Raw genomic sequence first — 22548 nt, 5'->3', positions numbered from 1 at the left:
TCTCTTGCCCATTTATACATGCTAGATGCATAGACAAAGAGATGAAGTGGGTAATCATGAAGGAAAACCCTGTAAGACCTAAGGAAAATTGGACTTCAAATGGAATCTCATAATTGCTTAATCCTTCATTAGTTCTTCAGGTTAGTTTTAGGGGTTGAGATGACTAAAAGGCTTAGCAAGTGGTTCGGGCTTAAAATTTTAAATCTTAGTATATGCATTCACTATACACTACTAACACACTAAGAATCTTAGATAATTAAGCCAATACGCAAATTCAAGCAAAACATCCAACCTAAACTTAATACATACATATATATATATATATATATATATCTATATATCTATATATATCATAATGATTGGATAAAATGTGAAAATATGGCAGAAGCCTGCTTGAAGTTAAAAATCCACTTCCAAATTGACAAGGCATCATTGCCAGGTAAATAATTTTAAATGCTTAACTCTTGCTTAAATATGAATATCTTAAATTAAGCTTATTTTGTCCATTGCACAAATTCGAGTTTTAGGGGATCCATCTTGTTATATTTCATTTATCCCTACACTCATTTTTGAGCATAACAACCTTGATCAAAATACTCTAGGCTTAAGCACTATTAATCATAAATTCGTTATTCTACTAGTGCTTATCATAGGACATCCTTCTTGTAATCAAAATTAGAGACATTCACTAAGGGATTCAAGTTTTATTGTTTTATCAAAATATTCCTTTTGAACTTTAAATGTAAAAAATCTCTAATTTTGGTTCACCTTCTCCTTCGTAGGAAATCTTTACCAAACCACAATCACATTAGGTAAAGATTCATCCTTTCATTGGTTTATATCCTTCTCTAAATCGTAATCATATCCAAAGGATACCTTCCAATCTCGAAAGAACTCTTTGCCTAAGCAGTTGGACATATTCACTTCCATGAAAAATATTTTGAATCATGTCCACTCATAATGAATACTCTTCTGAAATTAATAGCTATTTAATTATTAAGAGTATTTATCAAAATTCTCTTCATAAGATCTCAAATTTACATCAGATCAATTAGAGCTTTTGAATTTATTGAATGGCTAAGTTAGTTGCACTAGGTCTTAATCTAGATAAATGCATATATTTGAAGAAGACCTATGAACATGCCATTTAAATCCAAAGCTATTCGAATTTGTGACTCTCACACTTTGAAATTCATAAGAAAAGAGGCAAATGTAGGCTTATGATCCTGAAGAAGTATTGCTTGTGACTTTTTGGTCCTTTAAGCCAAAGCATTCATGGCCAAGTTTGAGTCATTGAAAAGTTTAGTGTTCTTGGCTAATTTTTTTTTTTTTAAAAAAAAAAAGTTGATAAAGACATATGAAGGTAACAGTGCATAACTTAGGGGGAGCATATATCTTTCATGGCCATATAAATTAAAATGCTCTTATTATCTTATATCATTTATGCCTATATGCCCATATAAGTACAACATTGCAGTACACTATCCATAATTCAATGAATGATTAAATTTATTTGATGGATAGTTGATTATGATCATTGCGCTGAACTCAAATTATCCATTTTTTTTTCTTAATGCTCATATCTTTTAATAGATGGATTATATTTTGGCATGATCTACTATTTGAACTATTGAAATGCATGCTTGTATGGAACGCCAACTGCATAGCTGATATAGTATCTTGGTTCTTGTATGCTTAAAAATGAATGGTATCTGTATGATGCATATTACTATATATTGTTGCTTGAATCTATCAAGTTTTGGTGTATGCAAATTTGGGAAATTTTCAATTTACAGACGGCATGCTGCTGAAATTTTGCTATAATTTTCCCAAAGACAAAACCTTGTGCTAAGATGATTATGAAAAAATAAATGTTAAAATATTTTTGAATGGATGAGTGAAATCTAAATTAATATCAACTTCATCCTTGCATAATCCTCGCATATTCAAGGGAGTTGAGCTCTATCCCTTGATGTAAGAGCATAAATGACTCATGTGCATCATGTTTCACTTTTTGAATATTGAGGCTCTTCTGAGTTCCCTAAACATTATATCCTGCTCTTAAAACTCTATGATTAGATATGGATTGTTCTTGGTTATGAGCACAAAATCAGGCCTTAATATATATTTTCATATGCATGTGTGATCTATAGGGAAGACTAAAAGTTAAGGAGTTGTCCCAAGAGGGGAGGGGGGGTGAATTGGATTATTAAAATTTCTTTTAATTCTTTTTATCAATTCTTCGACCTCTTATTAATTCAGCCAATACCCAAAAAATCTTAGTTAATTATTCATACCACAAACCAATACTTAACGCAACACAAGTAAACCAAAACTTAAACAAACATCCAACCAGTCAATCAACTTTAAATTAATCAACCATTCAATATAATATTTAGTTTTTTGGCAATTCTTATCTTTTGTATGTAGCCCTGTGTATATGATTGATTCAATCCTTGTATTGATTGATTTGATTTCTCAATATGAAACACAATATGAAATCCAACACTCTTTCCGTAAAACTTAGACTTTAAATAAACTTTTAGTTAATAAGTCTTGGGTGTTAACCAATCAACGTACTCCCTTACGGATTCCGAAATTTGTATTGATCAACTAATGTACTTCCTTTTGGTTTCCGCAAATCTCAAAATCAAATTAAGCTTTAGTTTATTTAATATCCAATCCATGTAGTGCTTATGATCAAAAATTAAAACACAACCACGCAATTAATAATTTCTGGAAATTAAAGAGAATAAGGAAAGAAAGTGACATCACATTTTTTTTTTAGGTTCGGCTTATCCCTAACCTACGTCCTTGCCTTTAGCCAATACCGCCAAAGGATTCCACTATATTGTTCCTTTTTGAGTGTAACAAACATTTTACAAGCGATACCCCATGCTTAAACACTTCTTAAGTAGGCTAGAGCTGCGCCTCTCCAAGTGATACCCCAAATTCGGTCACTCCTTCAATAGGCTAGAGCAATGCCTCTCCAAGTGATACCTCATACTCGATCAGCGATCCAACAACCTAGAATCGTCAAGAAACAAGAAAAAATATTTGTGTACAATAATACTCTCACAAAGAGCAGATTAGTACAGATTCAAACACTAGATACTTCAATATTTAAATATCAAACTAAGATACAATTGAAACTCAAGTAAGAATTCACCAAGTTCTTTCTAGATGAGATTTAGCAACTCAGAACTTAATAGTGTGATGACCAGCACTTCAGAAATTCAGCACATCAGTTGAGTAAAGATTTGAGCAACAGAGAGCGTTGATAGCAAGATGACTTTTAGCAGATTTTTCAATTCTTGGTATGATTTGATTTGCAAAACCATGTATTTATAGGCTTCTAAAAGTGATTTCGTGTTGCCCAAGATTACTTGGAGTGTCTTCCAAGTTTTTAGAAAATTAGGGGCACAAGAAACCAATATTGAATTTTAAAAAATTTTAAAAACTTAGTCGTTAACAGTATTCATAGGATTGAAGTATCGGGTTCAGTCTTCTGATGTTCCTTAATACACTGAAAATTTTGAACTGGACACAGGGTCAGACGACTGAACTTTAGGTTCAGACTTCTGAAGTCCCAGCTCAGACAGCTGAACCGAGGGTTCAGTCTTTTGAGGGTGTACTATGACTTTAGGATTTCTCTAGAAAATTCTTCAGTAGACTAAACTCATTCTTCAGTCTGCTGAAGTATTTCTTCAGTCTTCTGAGGGTGCTCCTTAGTATTCTAGGTAGTCACTTTTTAGATTTTTCATTTGTTTTCAAATTTTTTTTTTCTCTTTTGCTTTGTTAACTTGTAAAAAAATTTCCGAGATTTTAAATAAGGTCTCTAAGTCAATGGATAACCCCTAGAAGAGCTTTCAACATATTTCACAAGACATTTAAATACGAAGTACTTACATAAAGACTTCTTAGGACTTTTTGACATTCTAAGCACTTAAGTCTTCTTGTTTATTCTTTCTTTGGCTTCATCTTGTCTTCAAGCTTCAATATTCTTTAAGCTTTTAGCAAGTATTCTTTAACATTCATGCTTTCATGATATTCAAGTTTTATTAGATCATCTATAAATCAATGCCTTGACTCTTTAAGCTTCATTTGATCTTCTTTCTTTTAAATATAAGATTTTAATGATCCTTGTGAGCTTTTGACCTTGTAGTCATATATTTGAGTCCTAAAATATCATCACTTAACCAAATATGTTAAGTTCCTCTTATTTGTTATCATCAAAACAACATTTTAAGCCTTGTAAGGCCAATAATCTCCCCCTTTTAATGATGAAAAACAAGGAGTAAAAAATTGAGTAAGTCTTAAAAAGACTCCCCTTTACTATAAGCATCAACTTAATAATGTTTGCAATATCAAGATCAATTTCAATATAATGCTCATATACCAAGATCACATAATTCAAGATGTCATGCTCAATTTTTGCCCAAAATTTCTCCCCCTTTTGACATCAATCAAAAAGAGTACGATATCAAGAAAAACTTATAAATACTAAAGCAATAAATTGTATATCAAAATTTTTCAATGATTTCCATAAATCATGATATCATTATTTATCAAGTCTAACTCCTCCTGAATGAAATGTATTTTATATTCAATAGGTTTTGACTATGAAGTTACCAATTGTGATTTTAAATTTATCATGCCATGCATCAAATATTATTTTATTTCATGTATGTGCTCATGGATACCAATATCATAACAACATCATCAATATCATATCATGCTTATTTTTAGTTTGTTCACATTCAAATTTTTCTCAGTGATTAAATTGAAAGAAATCATATGCTAAGGTACCAAGGACCAATTTCACATTTAAATTGCAATACAAAGGTCCATAAGCCACCATTTATCATAACATGTTTATCTATCTATCAATTATGCAAGAGCTATATAATGTGATCCATCATTTAGAATATAAACTAATATGGTCAAGAATTAATTTCATACTCATATATCATATCATATTAAGATCATAACATGATCATGGATACAAATATATTTCATAGATACAAATACTAATATCATATCATGCTAAGATTCATGCTTCATAATCATGCTCAATAATTTTATGCTCAAATTTTCAATGTATAAAGAGCCATAAATCATCAATATAAGTCAAGTTAATAACTTGTCATTGGCAATATCAAGATATCATACATGTCAGCACTTTAGCATAGACATAGCTTAGTATTTAGTTCATATTAGTATCTTACCCCATATGTGTATCAGAATATCAACATTTAGCACGTGAGTATGTAGCATATCAGCATATATAAGCATGGAGCATATTATTATCATTTGTGTATTGTACTACAATTCTGCTCAAATTCTTCTCTTGTTGCTCAAGTATCTCTCATTCTTAAATATCTCTTATTTTGCTTAAATATTTTTTTTTAATCAAAGTACTCATGCAATAAGCTCAATTATCTTTTGATTTCATATGAATACCCGAAATTCATATAGCTTTCTAAATCTATTTTTTTGAGTTAAGCCTTGTACAAATCATCCCATTATTTTTGCCATCAATGCCTTTGTATTTGTTTCAATAAGCTTTTAGACTTTTCTTTGATATTTACCACTTTAAGTAGTTCAATATCCTTGTATTGAATTGGATTAAGTAGATTTCTTAATTTCTAAAAGGGAATGACTAAAATCTATGGAGTCATTGATTTATGAACTAGTCTTTCATCTTGGTACCCATACTTTCTTAGGTCCAGATGGTTTGTTAAGAGTTAGGTTTTCTTTAATTCTCCAAACTTGTCTAATTTTCACATCTTTCCTCTTTAATGGACATTCAAACTTTATATGTCCCTTCTTCTTACATAGAAAACATGTGGTGTGAGTGTAGGCATTTGAGGAGGTGCTAGTGTAAATTTTGGAGGCTTTTGCAAAGTACCCCATATAGAGGTTCTTTTTTCCTTTTATTTTCAACTCCATTGAACCCTATGCCTTCTTTATTCAAAGACATTCTTTGTGCACCAATCATTCTACCAAAGTTTTCTTTTCCTTCAGTGAAATTGTAAATAATTTTAGATTGATTCTCATTTTTCTTAAGATCACTCATTTCAAAGTCTTGAGTATTTTTACCCTTTTCTTGTTGCTTTTCTTGATTTTAAGACATCTTAGAAATTTTATTTTCTAGTTCAGAAATATATAAGTCCTTTTCTTTATCCTAAGAAGTTTTGGACTTTAGATCCTCTAGTTCTTTTATCACCTTCTTATTCTTACTTTCTAGTTTATTGATTTTTAAATCTTTTTCTCTTTCAACAAGTTTTAAAGATTCCAGCTCTTTCATTATACCTTCATTCTTATTTTTCAATGATGTGTATCGTTTAGTCACATTATCTAAGATCTTATGTACCTTGAATAGTTCATTTTGAAGTTCTTCATAAGAAGACATACTCTCATTATTGGATTCACCAAATGAATCACTACTATAATCATTAAATGATTTAGATGAGGAGCTTTCCTCATCGTCCCATGCCATAAAGCAACCATTTTTAAACTCTTGTTCACTTGATTCGTTAACGGAACTACTTGTATACATATTGTCCCAAGTAGTGACTTTCATTGCCTTTTTCTTTTTCTTTTTGTAATCTTTCTTAAGTTTTGGACAATGCAGTTTTAGGTGTCCTACTTTCTTGCAATTATAGCATGTAGGTGGTTCTTTTTTGGTTTTTTTATTATTAGTTTCTTCCTCATTTGATTTTGAGTTTCATTAACGGAACTACTTGTATACATATTATCCCAAGTAGTGACTTTCATTGCCTTTTTCTTTTTTCTTTTGTAATCTTTCTTAAGTTTTGGACAATGCAGTTTTAGGTGTCCTACTTTCTTGCAATTATAGCATGTAGGTAGTTCTTTTTTTTGTTTCTTTCTTATTAGTTTCTTCCTCATTTGATTTTGAGTTCTGGATTTTTCTTTTGAATTTATTCTTCCTTCTTAGTATTCTTGCAAGTTTCTTGGATATGAAGGTTATTTCTTCTATATCCATCTCTTCTTCATCTTCATCGCTAGAGTTTTCTTTTGATGCTTTAAAAGAAATTGATTCTTGGGCTATAATTTTTCCACTTCTTTCATTCATGGACATCTCATACATGCGAAGGGAACCTATGAGTTCATCTAGTGAGGTGTTTTTAAGATTTCTTCCCTTCATTATAGCCGTGGCTTTTGGTTGCCATATTGGAGAAAGTCCTCTAAGGATTTTCCTAATCATTTGATAAGTTGAATAATTTTTTCCTAAGGCATGTAAAGAATTTATTGTGTGTGAACCTAGTGTACATATTAGTGATGGTTTCATCTGGCTTCATCTTGAAAGCCTCGTACTCGCTTGTGAGCATGTCTATTCTACTATCTCTAACATCAATGGTGCCTTCATAAGTTACTTCTAGTTTGTCCTAAATTTCTCTGGTTGTTTTACATGCCATGACCCTATTAAATTCATTAATGTCTAAGGCACAATATAGTGCATTCATGACACTAGAGTTTACTTGCATCATCTTGTAATCAATGTCGGTCAAGTCTTTTTCTTCTTTTAGGAATTTCTTTGCCATCTATGGTTTTTGTAGGAATGTAGTCACCATGTGTGACAACCTTCCATGCTTTCCAATCCAAGGTTTGAATATAAATTCTCATTCTTCTTTTTTTTTTTTCCCCAAAATGTATAGTTTAAACCACAAAAGATGGGAGGCCTAGTTGAGGATTGACCCTCTCCAAAGGGAGCTACTCCTAATTGTTCCATATAGATCTTTATGTAGCTACTAGTTAGGATTTGCTACAACCCCACTCTGATACCAATTGAGAGTTAAGGAGCTGTCCCAAAAGGGGGGTGAATTGGATTATTAATTTTTTTTTTAATTCTTTTTATGAATTCTTTGACCTCTTATTAATTCAGCTAATACCTAGCAAAGCTTAGTTATTTATTCAAACTACAAACCAAAACATAACACAACACAAGTAAGCCAAAAATTAAACAAACATCCAACCAATCGATCAACTTTAAAGTAATCATCCACTCAATATAATATTTAACTTTTTGGCAAATCTCAACTTTTGTTTGTAGCCCTATGTATATGATCGATTCAAGCCCCGTGTCAATGGATTTGATTTCTTAATGTGAAACACAATATGAAATCCAACACTCTTTCCAAAAACTTAATCTTCAAATGAACTTTCAGTTAATAAGTCTTGGGTGTTAACCAATCAACGTACTCTTTTACTGTTTCTGCAATTTGTATTGATCAACTAATGTATTTCCTTTTGGTTTCTGCAAATCCCAAAATCAAATTAAGCTTTAGTTTATTTTATATCCAATCCACGTAGTGTTTATGATAAAAAATTAAAACACAACCATGCAGTTAATATTTGCTAGAAATCAAAGAGAATAAGAAAAAAGAGTGACACCATGTTTTTTATGAGGTTCGGCTTATCCCCAGCCTACGTTCTCTCCTTTGACCAATACCACCAAAGGATTCCACTATACCGCTCCTTTCTGGGTGGAACAAATCTTTTACAAGTGATACCCCATTCTTAAACACTCCTTAAGTAGGCTAGAGCTATGCCTCTCCAAGTGATACTCCACACTCGGTCACTCCTTCAATAGGCTAGAGCAATACCTCTCGAAGTGATACCCCACACTCGGTCAATGATCCAACAACCTGGAATCATCAAGAAACAAGAAACAATATTTGCATACAATAATACTCTCACAAAGAGTAGATTAGTACAATTTCAAACATTAGATAGTTCAATATTTAAATATCAAACTAAAATACAATTGAAGCTCAAGTAAGAATTCATTAAGTTCTTTCTAGATGAGAATTAGCTACTCAGAACTTAATAGTGCAATGACCAGCACTTCAGAAATTTCACACATTAGTTGAGTAAAGATTTGAGCAAGAGAGAGCTTTGATAGCAAGATGGTTTTTAACAGATTTTTCAATTCTTGGTATGATTTTATTTGCGAAACCACGTATTTATAGGCTTCTAAAAGTGATTTCATGTTGCTCAAGATTACTTGGAGTGTCTTCCAAGTTTTTAGAAAATTTGGGGTACAAGAAATCAGTATTCTAATTTAAAAATATTTTAAAAATTTATCCATTAAGAGTGTTCAGATGACTGAAGTATCAGGTTCAATCTTTTAATGTTCTTTAATATACTGAAAAATTTGAATTGGACACAGGGTCAGACCATTGAACTGTAGGTTCAAACTCCTGAAGTCTCAGCTCAAACGACTAATCTGAGGGTTCAATCTTCTAAAGATGTACTGCCTCTTTAGGATTTCTCCAGAAAATTCTTTAGTAGACTGAACTTATTCTTCAGTCTTCTAAGGGTGCTCCTTAGTTGTCTAGGCAGTCACTTTTCAAATTTTTCATTTTATTTTCAAAAAAAACATTTCTGCTCTCTTGCTTGGTTTACTTATAAAACATTTTTTCGAGGTTTTAAATAAGGTCTCAAAGTCAATGAATAACCCTTAGAAGAGCTTTCAACATATTTCAAAAGATATTTAAATATGAAGTACTTATATAAAGACTTCTTAGGACTTTTTGACATTCTAAGCACTTAAGTCTTCTTACTTGTTCTTTCTTTGGTTCCATCTTGTCTTCAAGCTTCAATATTCTTTAAGCTTTTAGCAAGTCTTCTTTAATATCAATGCTCTCATGATCTTCAAACTTTATTAGATCATCTTTGAATTTATGCCTTGACTCTTTAAGCTTCATTTAATCAACTTTCTTTGAAATATAAGCTTTTAATGATCCTTGTGAGCTTTTGACCTTGTAGTCATATATTTGAGTCCTGTAATATCATCACTTAACCAAATATGTTAAGTTCCTCTTGTTTGTTATCATCAAAACAAGATTTCAAGCCTTGTAAGGCCAACAAAGACTATACTGAGCATGTGATAAAAAATGGTTGAATAAATACCAAGTATAGTTATTTTTGTTGACTCTATGAGTCAAATCCTGTTTTGATAATGAAAAATTACTTGGTATTTGTTCTGTGCATTGAGATTGTGAACAGGAACAATATTTAGCATGTACGAAAGGCTAGAAAGTCATGGAAGCCATGAAGATTAAAGTATATACATCTTGGCGCAATCCATGGAACTAAAAGAGTAGAAGAATGAAGATGCAGTCGGCAAGTTCAAGATCATCATGGGAATGGGTATTTAGTACTAAATGTATTTACATATTTCATATGATTTAATTTGAAGCTCAAAATATATCCTAGACTGAACCCGAAACTTCAGTCGGGTTGTTCATTGACTTAAAGACCCTATTTAAATCTCATGAAATAGGAGTCATACATCTCATGAAAATATTTTAGGGGTTGTTCATTGACCTAAAGATTCTATTTAAAACCCTGGAAAATGATTTATGAAGAAGAAAAGCAAGAAATAAAAAATGGTTGTTGAAAATAAAATAAAAAAACTAAAGTTGGACTGCCTAGATGACAGAGGATTACCCTCAAACGTCTGAAGAATTTCCTTAGAAGACTGAACAATTAGTTCAATCGTCTGAAGAATTAATTACTGAAACACAGAACAGGTAGAACACCTTCAGATGTCTGAACCTTAAGTTTAGTCGTTTGAAGCAGGGACTTCAAAAGTCTGAACCTCAACTTCAGAAGTCTAACACTATGTCCAGTTCAATTTTTTCGAAGCTTTAAGGAACATTAGACGTTTGAACCTTAGACATCTATCATCTGAACCTATGGGAAGTTTAACAATTTAATCTTTAGAGAGAGAACACGCGGGTTATACACTTGATCAATTTGATCCAACATTCAGGACTTATCCTAAGGCCAAGTTTACCTATGTAATCAACCTTTAAACCCTAGTTCCCCAACTTTTGTGAATAGAATTGAGAGACTTGAACATATTGTAATACGATTGCCTGCACTCATCAAGTTTGGGCAAATCATCTCAAAAAAATGAAGGGATTTCATTTACACATCTTGATAGCAAGCTTTGGTGATTGAGGTTTGGTAAACAAGGGATTGGTTTGAATTTTCAATATATAGACATCTTGAAGATTTTTCATATCTCATACTCATACATCTATTACTCTTATCGAAAAAAAAAAATCCTTGTGTTGTTACATATAAATTTATTTAAGAAAGGATTTTCTAAACATTGAATATTTTGTGATCTTCAAGTTCTTATTTTCATTCAAAGACTCAATATTTTTGTTATTGCAAAATCTACTTGATTGAAAAGTCTAAAGGTTCTCAATATATATATATATATATATATGTGTGTGTGTGTGTGTGTGTGTGTGTGTGTGTGTGTTGTGTTGTGTGTGTGTGTGTGTGCGCATGTGTGCGTGTGTATGTATGAGAAATATTGTTGTGACAAGTAGTGTTTAAATCTTTGTAATACTCAAAGTAGTTTGTTTATTCGAAGATTCAACTTCACAAATTATTTGATAGCAAGAACTTAGATCTTCATAATATTCAAGACCAATTTTTTAATAAGATCACATTCGGTATTCTTGCATCTAGTAAGTTGAACTAAAACCTTAAGTTCTCCAAAGCATTTACGTATATAATTATTTTGGGAGATTTGATCAAAGGGAAATTTTGTGAAGCATATCATTCATATAACGATTACATCGTTACATACATACTGAGCTTCAAGTTTTATCATATGGATATGTGTTAGGTTTTTCATTGTACTCACTAGCTTTTTTAGAAGCAATATTGAGTTTTTTTGCAGATTTGAAATTCTATATTGTAAACATGATTTGAGTTGTGAACCGGGTGAGGAGGAAGCTGTGCCTCTTGTAGGCAGTGGATGTAAGGGAAGCTCTATCCCTGTTAAAGGAGTAGGGATTTAGTGTAATCCTTGAGTGGGTTGATCAAGGCGAGGACGTAGGCCGGGTTGGCTGAACCTTATAAAAACTGTGTTTGCCTTCTCTCTTCCTTTACTCCTTTTAATTTCCGAAATGCATTTCATTACCTATCTTGCATGTGTGTATGTTGAATAACCCCACATGCACTTGATAATTAATTGGGTAAAATAAAATTTATTGAGATAATAATTTAAATCAATTTCAAACCCTTACAATTAATTTGTTAAATATAGAAATAGGGATTAAGTGGTAAATAATCTTAAAGATTTAAAAATACCCAATTCACCCCCCTTCTTGGGATTACGCCTGAATTAACATTTAGTATCAGAGCATGTTTACATAGACTTAACTATTCATTTTGTAAAAAGATCACATGACACACATTTGTGTAAATTCCTTCAGTGAGGGACACTCGTCCACTGGACCATCTATTTTTTGCGGTGTAAATTACACCTACTGGAAAAGAAGGATGAGTATATATCTTTTAAATGTGGATTGGAAAGTGTGGAAAATTGTTTCCAAGGGACACCATGTCCCTATGAAAGAAGATGATAAGGTTAATGTACCCAAAACTGAAGATGAGTATACTGAAAAGAACTGGAAATCTGTGCAAAAAAATGCTACTGCAATGGATCTGTTATTCTGTGCACTAAATGTAAATGAGTTTAATAGGGTGCTAAAGAGATTTGGGAAAAATTAGAAGTTACATATGAAGGTACTAAGGAAGTAAAAGATAGTAGGATAGACATGCTCACTAGTGAGTATGAATCATTTAAAATGACTGCGGACAAATCTATTCAGTCCATGTACACTGAATTCACACACATTATGAATTCTTTAAATGCGCTTGGTAAATCTTACCCTACTTATGAGTTGATCAGGAAAATACTTAGGGGACTACCACTAGTTTGGAAAGCTAAAGCTAGTGCAATAGCAGAAGGGAGAAATCTCAAGGAGATGTCTGTTGATGAACTAATTGGATCGCTTATCACCTATGAGCTTGCAATAAATGAGAGGAAGAATGAGAAAATTAAAGCAAAGAAAGCTAGAGCACTTAAGGCATTATCTCACTGCTCCAATGAGGGAAGTGATTCAAAATCAGATGAAAACATGGCACTCATCACTAAGAAATTTGGAGAGTTCATGAGAAAGAAAAAGAAATACACTAGAAAATTGAAGGGTTTAAAAATAGAAAAGGGAGAGTCAAGCAGAAGGAAACAAAAAGATGATCCTCCCATGTGTTATAACTATAGAGAATTTGGACATATCAAGCCGGATTGTCCCCAGTTGAAGAAAGTGTCTAAAAAGAAGAAGAAGAAGGCTCTAAAGGTGGGTTGGGACACTCATAGTACCAGTAGTTCAGAATCTGAATCTAGTGATGACAAGATTGTGAATCTATGTATGATGGCTTATGATGACCCCAAGGTATAATCTTTTTGTTCTACTTCATTTTACTATTCAAGTGATTCAGAAAATGAAAATAGCATGCTTTCTTATGATGAATTGCATCAGAAATATTTGTGTACCCTTAAAATGCTTGAGAAAATGAATAAGAAAAATTTTGGTTTGAAATTAAAATTGAAAGAATTTTCGAAGTTAGTTGAAAGTCAAATGAATCGCATGCATCTCTTATGAAAGAAAAGGATTTGAAAATTGAGGAGTTAGAAAAGAATTTGAAAGATAAATCTAAGATTATTTGTAAATTTACAGAAGGTCAAAATAATTTTAAAAAACTCCTAGGAGCTCAAAGAAATTCCCTAGAGAAGGAAGGTCTTGGTTTTAATGGGAAGGAGAATCTAAAACAGAGACATCTTTACATGAGATATTTTGTAAGAGCATCAAAATCGTATGTTCCAACTAAAGACTATCATAGAATATTACATGCTTTAAATGTGAGAGGTTGGGTCACATAAAATTTGAGTGCCCTTTCAAAAATAAAGATGTCAAAATTAAGAAAGTCTAGAAAGTCAAAGGAGAATCTAGTACTAACCCCCATGGACCCAAGAAAATCTGGGTACCAAAAGTAGTTATCTGATTATGTCCTGTAGATGTGCTTGAGATTGTCCTCCTCGAAGGACAAGTGGTATATGGATAGCGGATGCTCGCGACATATGACAAGAGATAAAGCTAAATTCGCATCTATCATATCCAAAGATGAAGGATTCGTTACATTTGGGGATAATTCTAAAGGTAAAATCATTGGAGTTGGTAAGGTTGGTAAGGAACCTTCACTTGTCATTGATAATGTGTTATTAGTTGATGGATTGAAACATAACTTATTGAGTATAAGTCAACTATGTGATAAAAGTTATAAAGTCTCATTTAAACATGATAAATGCACTGTAGAGAACAAATCTGAAAACAAAATATTGTTTACTACTGATTGTCATGAAAATGTCTACACCACTAGCCTTGACAACCTTGCTTCTCAACATGTTACTTGTTTTTTTTTTTTTGCTCTAAATGAGATTAGTTAGATTTGGCATAGGAGACTAGGACATGCAAACATGGACTTAATATCGAAACTTGTTAAGGAAGAATTAGTTAAGGGATTGCCTAAGACTAAATTTGTGAAAGATAAAATCTGTGATGCATGCAAACTAGGTAAACAAGCAAGAACGAGCTTTAAGAAGAAGAAAGTAATCTCTACTACTAGGCGACTTCAAATGCTACACCTAGATTTATTTGGTCTAAACCCAACTTAGAGTTTAGGAGGAAAATCATATGCATTCTTCATAGTTGATGATTATTCAAAATGTACATGGGTACTATTTTTAGGTCACAAAGATGAAGCGTGTGAACAATTCATAAATCTGTGTAAGAAAATTCAAAATGAAAAGGGTTATATTGTCACTAAAATCCAAAGTGATAGGGGTAGAGAATTTAAGAATCAAAGCATGGAAGACTACTTCAATTCATTCGGAATAGCTCATAATTTTTTGGCTCCTAGAACACCACAGTAGAATGGAGTCGTTGAAAGAAAGGATAGGTCTATACAAGAAATGACCAGAACTATGCTTAACGAACATAAAATACCTAAGTACTTCTGGGCTGAGGCAGTAAATATTGCCTACTATGTTCTAAATAGAGTTTTGATTAGACCGTCTCTAAATAGGACTCCTTACGAATTATGGAATGACCATAGACCAAACATATCATATTTTCATGTCTTTGGCTGTAAATGTTTTGTGCTTACAGACAATAAACATTTATGAAAGCTTGATGTGAAATCTGATGAAGGTATCTTTCTAGGGTATGCCTTAGATAGTAAAGCCTACAAAGTATATAATAAACGAGCATTAACCATTATAGAATCCATTCATGTAATATTCGATGATTCAAAACCCTTCTCTAAAAGGACTAATGAAGATGAAATTGAGATAAATAAGGAATTTGAAAAACTATCTATTAAAAATGATTAAAAAAAAGAGAAATAAATTTAAAGAACCATCTGCTGAAACTAAGCAAATTGAAAACGAGGTTAATGAACTACCTAGAGAATGGAAGTACATAAAGTGACATACCATTGATCAAATAATAGGTGAACCATTACGTGGAGTAGCCACATAATTCTCACTTAGGCATATGATTAGTCATTTTGCCTTTTTGTCTCAAGAAGAACCTAATAATGCGAGTGAAGCAATTAAGGATGAATCGTGGGTGATGTCCATGCAAGAAGGGTTAAACCAGTTTGAGAGAAACAGAGTATGGACATTAGTTCCTAGACCTGAGGATAAGATAATTATTGGAACAAAATGGATATATAAGAACAAGAAAATGAACATGGGATAGTTGTTAGAAATAAGGCAAGTCTAGTAGCTCAGGGATATAACCAGGAAGAAGGAATAGATTTTGAAGAAACCTTTGCACCTATAGCTAGAAGGGAAGCCATTCGAATGCTTTTAGCTTATGCTGCTTTTAAAAATTTCAAGTTATATTAAATGGATGTCAAAAGTGCATTTTTAAATGGCTACATAAGTGAAGAGGTATATGCAGAACAACCCCTAGGCTTTGAAAACCATAAGAATCCAGATCATGTTTATAGACTAACAAAAGCCTTGTATGGTTTAAAACAAGCTCCTAGAGCTTGGTATAAGAGACTAAGCAACTTTCTACTGGACAATGGATTTATTAGAGGGAGGATAGACACAACACTTTTCATAAAGTCTAAGAACGATGACATGCTCCTAGTTCAAGTTTACATAGATGATATCATATTTGGAGCAACAAATAAAGACTTGTGCAATGAGTTTGCAAGCACTATGCAAAATGAATTTGAGATGAGCATGATGGGTGAACTAAATTTTTTCTGAGGACTTCATATCAAACTAGTGAAACATGGAATTTTTATAAACCAATCGAAGTACATTAGAGATTTGCTCAAAAAGTTTAATATGGAAGATGGAAAAATACAAGGGATACCTATGAGCACTTCCTTGAAATTAGACAAAGATGAACAAGGTATACCAGTAGATGTCAAGCTCTATCGTAGAATGATTGGTAGCTTACTATATTGACTACCAGCAAACCTGACATAATGTTCAGTGTATGTTTGTGCGCAAGATTTTAGGTTGCACCAAAAGAGTCACATTTGTTAGCTAACAAATGAATACTTAGATACCTGATAGGAACCATGGAACTTGGGTTATGGTATCCTAAGTATACATCTTTTGAGATTATCAACTACTCAGATGTTGATTTTGCTGGTAGCAAAGTGGATAGAAAGAGCACGAGTGGCACATTTCATTTCTTAGGACATTCGTTAGTCTCTTGGTTTTCCAAGAAGCAGAATTCAGTTGCTCTTTCCATAGCTGAGGCAAAATATGTAGCGATAGGAAGTTGTTGTGCTTAAACACTATACATGAAGCAATAACTGACGAATTTTGGATTAAGTTATGGCACAATTCCTATAAGATGCGACAATATGAGTGCAATAAATATCTCAAAGAATAGTATATTACATTCACGAACTAAACATATAGAAATAAGACATCATTTTCTTCATGATCATGTGCAAAAGGGAGATGTGACACTTCAGTTTGTATGTACAGATGAACAATGTGCAGACATATTCACAAAACAACTTGCGGAGGATAGGTTTATCCAAATTAGGTGTGAATTAGGCCTGATGCATAGTCGAGAGGTTGCCTAGAATTATATTAGATGACATAATTCAGGGGCAACGTCACTTAATATTCACAATTGGTTAAAAATTTCAAATTTGGCTCATTTGTTCCCATTTGGTATCACATTTGTTCACATTTGGTATTAAACTCATATCATGATGAGAGCATATTAATTTACACATGTTAATCCTCACATAATCTTTGAACTTTAGTGACTGTTTTTGCTTATCTATGTCTATGAAACTTGACACACTGTGTATGTTCACATTACAATTTAATTCAACAACACAACTTTTTGCATTAGAAAGGGGAAGAAGTAAATTGAATTAACACAGGGAGACATATTTCACAGTACAATTTTTGGAATCTGACAGTTGAATAATTTAAACAAAAAAATTTGCGATTTAAAGGGGGATAAGAATACAAGGTTATGCCCACTCATGTTTTGTTATATACCTTTTCGTTGGTGTCAATAGGGGGAGAAGAATATCAGGTTATAGCAAAAATAGTGGGAAAAAATAATTGTGTATAAGCATATTTCATATTGCTGCATATTTGTTTGTGCATTATTTGAGGGGGAGCCTTGTTAGGTGTAACCCATTTTATATTTTTTCTCGCGTATTCGTTATCATCAAAAAGGGGGAGATTGTTAACTCTATGAGTTCAATCTTGTTTTGATAATGACAAATCACTTGGTATTTGATCTGTGCATTGAGATTGTGAATAGGAACAATACTTAGCATGCACAGAAGGCTAGAAAGTCATGGAAGCCATGAAGATTAAAGTATATACATCTTGGCACAATCCATGGAACAAAGAGAGTATAAGAATGAACATGCAAGCGACAAGTTCAAGATCATCCTGGGAAGGAGTATTTAGAACTGAATGTATTTACATATTTCATATGATTTAATTCGAAGCTCAAAATATACCCTAGACTGACCTTAGGACTCGTGGATCTCATGAAAATATTTTAGGGATTATTCATTGACTTAGAGACTCAATTTAAAACCCTGAAAATTGATTTATGAAGAAGCAAAGCAAGAAAGAAAAAATGGTTTTTGAAAATAAAACAAAATGAAGTTGGACTGCTCAGACAACTGAGGATTACACTCAGACATCCGAAGAATTTCCTTAGAAGACTAAAGAATTAGCTGAGAAATTAATTGCTGAAACACAAAATAGGCAGAACACCTTCAGACATCTGAACCTTAAGTTCAGTCGTCTAAAGCAGGGACTTCAGAAGTCTGAACCTCAACTTCAGACATTTGACCCTGTGTCTAATTCAATTTTTTCAAAGCATTAAGGAACATCAGACGTCTAAACCTTAGACATCAGTCATCTAAACCTGTGGGAAGTTTAAAAATTTAATCTTTAGAGAGAGAGCATGCGGGTTATACACTTGATCAATTTGATCCAACGATCATGACTTATCCTAACACCAAGTTTACCTATATAATCAACCTCTAAATCCTTGTACCCCAACTTTTGGGAATAGAATTGAGAGACTTGAACATATTGCAATACGATTGCCTGCACTGCAACTTATACTCATCAAGTTTGGGCAAATCATCTTAGACAAACGAAGGGATTTCATTTACACATCTTGATAGCAAGCTTTGGTGATTGAGGTTTGGTAAACAAGGGATTGGTTTGAATTTTCAATATATAGATATCTTGAAGATTTTTCATATCTCATACTCATACATCTATTACTCTTATCGAAAAAGAAAAATCCTTGTGTTGTTACATATAAATTTATTTGTGAAAGGATTTTCTAAACATTGAATATTTTGTGATCTTCAAGTTCTTATTTTCATTCAAAGACTCAATATTTTTGTTATTGCAAACTCTACTTGATTGAAAATTCTAAAAGTTCTCAATATATATGTGTGTGTGTATGTGTGTGTGTGTGTGTGTGAGAGAGAGAGAGAGAGAGAGAGAGAGAGAGAGAGAGAGAGAAATATTGTTGTGAAAATAAGTGTTTAAATCTTTGCAATACTCAAAGTAGTTTATCTATTCAAAGATTCAACTTCACAAATTATTTGATAACAAGAACTTAGATCTTCATAATATTCAATACCAACTTTTTAATAAGATCACATTCGGTATTCTTGCATCTAGTAAGTTGAACTAAAACCCTAAGTTCTCCAAAGCATTTACTTATATAATTATTTTGGGAGATTTGATCAAAAGGAAATTTTGTGAGGTATATCATTCATATAACAATTATATCGTTATATACATACTGAGCTTCAAGTTTTATCATATGGATATGTATTAGGTTTTCCATTGTACTCCCTAACTTTGTTAGAAGTAATATTGAGTTGTTTTGCAAATTTGAAATTCTATATTGTAATCACGGTTCGGGTTGTGAACTGGGCGAGGAGGAAGTTGTGCCTCTTGTAAGCAACAGATGTAAAGGAAGCTCTGTCTCGATTAAAGGTGTAGGGATTTAGTGGAATCCTTGAGTGGGTTGCTCAAGGTGAGGACGTAGGTTGGGTTGGCTAAACCTTGTAAAAACTGTGTTTATTTTCTCTCTTCCTTTACTCCTTTTAATTTCTGCAACGCATTTCATTACCTATCTCGCATGTGTGTGTGTTGAATAACCCCACATGCACTGGATAATTAATTGGGTAAAATATAATTTATTGAGATAATAATTTGAATCAATTTCAAACCCCTGCAATTAATTTGTTAAATATAGAAATTGGGATTAAGTGGTAAATAATCTTAAAGATTTTAAAATACCCAATTCACCCCCCTCTTTGGATTACACCTGAATTAACAGTTTTATATATCTCAAAATGATTGCTTATACTACTTGGGATATGTAATGAGATGTTATAACTCTTATGCTCACCATACTTTCAACTTAGATATACATTTTACTGTGGCTCTTACGTTTAGAGGAATGAATTTCTATCCACAGTAAATCTCTAACTCATAGCATTTAGGCTTGTATTAAAATTCATAGTGGGAGCTCTTGAAATATAAATTTCTATCTTGTTGCTCTCATCCATCTTTAGGCGTAGATGTGCATTGAGTTGTATTGTGGCATGTGCTTAAATGTGATGAATTTCTTGAAAATCTTGAATTAAAATACAATACTTTGCCACATGTTTTAGTTTTTTTCATATGATCTTGCATTTAAATTGTTTATCTTTAAGATTCATATGGTTGCATTTTTTTGGTTATATTATGAAGTGTGCTTAAATGCTTACCAGAAAATCTTTGCTTGTTTGAGCTTGCATGATCTTTAAAGTTTCTTTTTCCGCAAGCATTGTCCCCGGTACTTTTTGAAAATCTCAAAGGGGATATTTGTTTTTTTTGCAACAAATATTTTTCAAAACAAAATTCATTATCTCTTACCTTATTACATATATATATATATATATATATATATATATTTAATGCATAACTGGTTCGGTGATTATACATGAAAATGCATATGAACTAGTTGACTGAATTCATGCTCAAACCTACTCTTTTCTATTATATGCCGCATGTTCTGAACTCTATTTTTTCTTTGTTGGTCTTATGCATTGTTTGAACTACAATGGTTTGAGGATAATTTTGCTCTGACCTTGTTTGTCATGTTACTTTAATCTTTTAATGACCAGTTGTATTTCTTTGTATGCTTAATGGCTATATTTTTTCAAACAAGTATAAAATTTTTATGCCCAAGTTTTATATTAAAAAGGGGAAATTCTCTTAGCTAAGTTTGTTTTAAATGATAAAAATCGCTTTTATACTTAGCCTATTCCTTTTGCTGATGCCAAAAAAGGGGGAGATTTTTATGAGCAAAATGATAAAATTGATAAGGGAGAAAATTTTTAAATAGAGTAAATATTTTCAAAAGGGGGTAAATATCTGAGCTTTAATGTGCTACATTGCAAAAACTAAATGCATGATGAATGTAAAATGTCTTCTGTCTTTTGATATTCATGAGCTATACTACTTATCTTTAATTATGCATACTGTTAGGGGGAGCCTTTTTCCAACTTAACCCATTTTGTTCCCATGTGTTCGTCATCATAGAAAATGGTGAAATTGTTGAATTTTTTAGTCCAATCCCTATTTTGATGCTAACAAAGCACTTGGAACTAATGCGTGTGCCTAGTACTTGAACAATTTAATAATTTAGAACAAAAACATGGAAGAGGATTGATGGAAGTCATGAAGAACTTAAAGACCATCTCATCTTGGCATATTCAACAAAGAGTAAAGGAAAAGAAGACATTTAACGTTTTAAATTGTAATGCATTTAAGTTTTTGGTCTATAATAATGCATATCATGCATGATGTGAATGTAAGCTCAGGATGACCATAGATGAACCTTAGAGACTGATAGCTTTCATCCAAAACCTTTTTCATAAAAATCTCAAATCATACAAAAGTTTTTTAAAAATAACTTTAGGGTCAAAATCAAGGCTTCATTTATATTTTTAACAGACCTCAGTCGACCGACCTATATTAGGCACATTTAGCTTAGTCAACCAACTAGACCTAAGGCTAGAAAAATATTTTTTTTATATATAGCTCAGTCGAACGACTGTCTTTTGAACTTGATCTTCCTTAGACAACTGATGGTCGTAAGTATTTGAAATCACTTTAAGGCCAGTTGACTAGTACTTTAACCAATCAACCAAAGTTCTTAATCTGGCCATTCTTTATAGCTCAGTCGACCAATGGTGAGAACAAATTGTGCTCAGCAAACCGATACTATTCACTCAGCCAACTGGTTAAAATGATAGCCAACCAAACATTTAAGGCTTGGAAAATCACCTTAGGATAGCCAATCGACCCTTTCCTCGGCCGACTGAGCCAATACAAAAATTTGAATTTGATTAAACAAATTCCAAAATGCCCAGTGTGTCCCTAATGATCATAATTTTCAAGAACTCTATAAATACCCCCCATAACAAAATTTTTAATTAATGATTAGAGAGAAAATACTCCCAAAATAATTTTTGTTCTTCATTCATTTTTTACTCTCTTTTTATTATTCATTTGAAAAATCATATTTAAGAGAGCTTTTATTTTCTTTCACTTCTTTCATTTGCACATTGATTGCATTTGAGGTTTGACTAAATGAAGTTTTTCTTGGGCATAATTTTCTTTTATTATTCAAAGCATTTTACTCTCATGAGCTTTAATCTTTGAAAATTATTTTGAGAGTAATCTTTGAGGTTCTCCACATAGTTTTTTTATTTGATAAATATTTTTGTGGAGAAATTATTGATAGGTTGTGAATCCTTGCTCATTCATTGCAAGATTCATAAGCTCATGTTCTTTATTTGCAAAAATCCTTTTAAGCTAAAAACCCAAGATTTTATTGAACCATATTTTCATATATCATTTTTGGGAAAATTTTTTGGGTTATTGTTGGGAAGACTTGAGCACATATTTTAACTCATATATCTTGTGCTTGAAAATTCTTGTTGTAATTTGTGCTTTCCTAGATAATATCCTTATTGCAAAAAATCATTTGAATGCAAACCCTAGGTTCTCCTTCATTTTTATTGGAAAATATTTTTGGAGAAAGTTTTATT

Source organism: Malania oleifera, chromosome 11, assembly GCF_029873635.1.
Source record: "Malania oleifera isolate guangnan ecotype guangnan chromosome 11, ASM2987363v1, whole genome shotgun sequence".
In the NCBI taxonomy this organism is placed as follows: domain Eukaryota; kingdom Viridiplantae; phylum Streptophyta; class Magnoliopsida; order Santalales; family Ximeniaceae; genus Malania; species Malania oleifera.
This window is presented reverse-complemented; position numbering follows the sequence as displayed.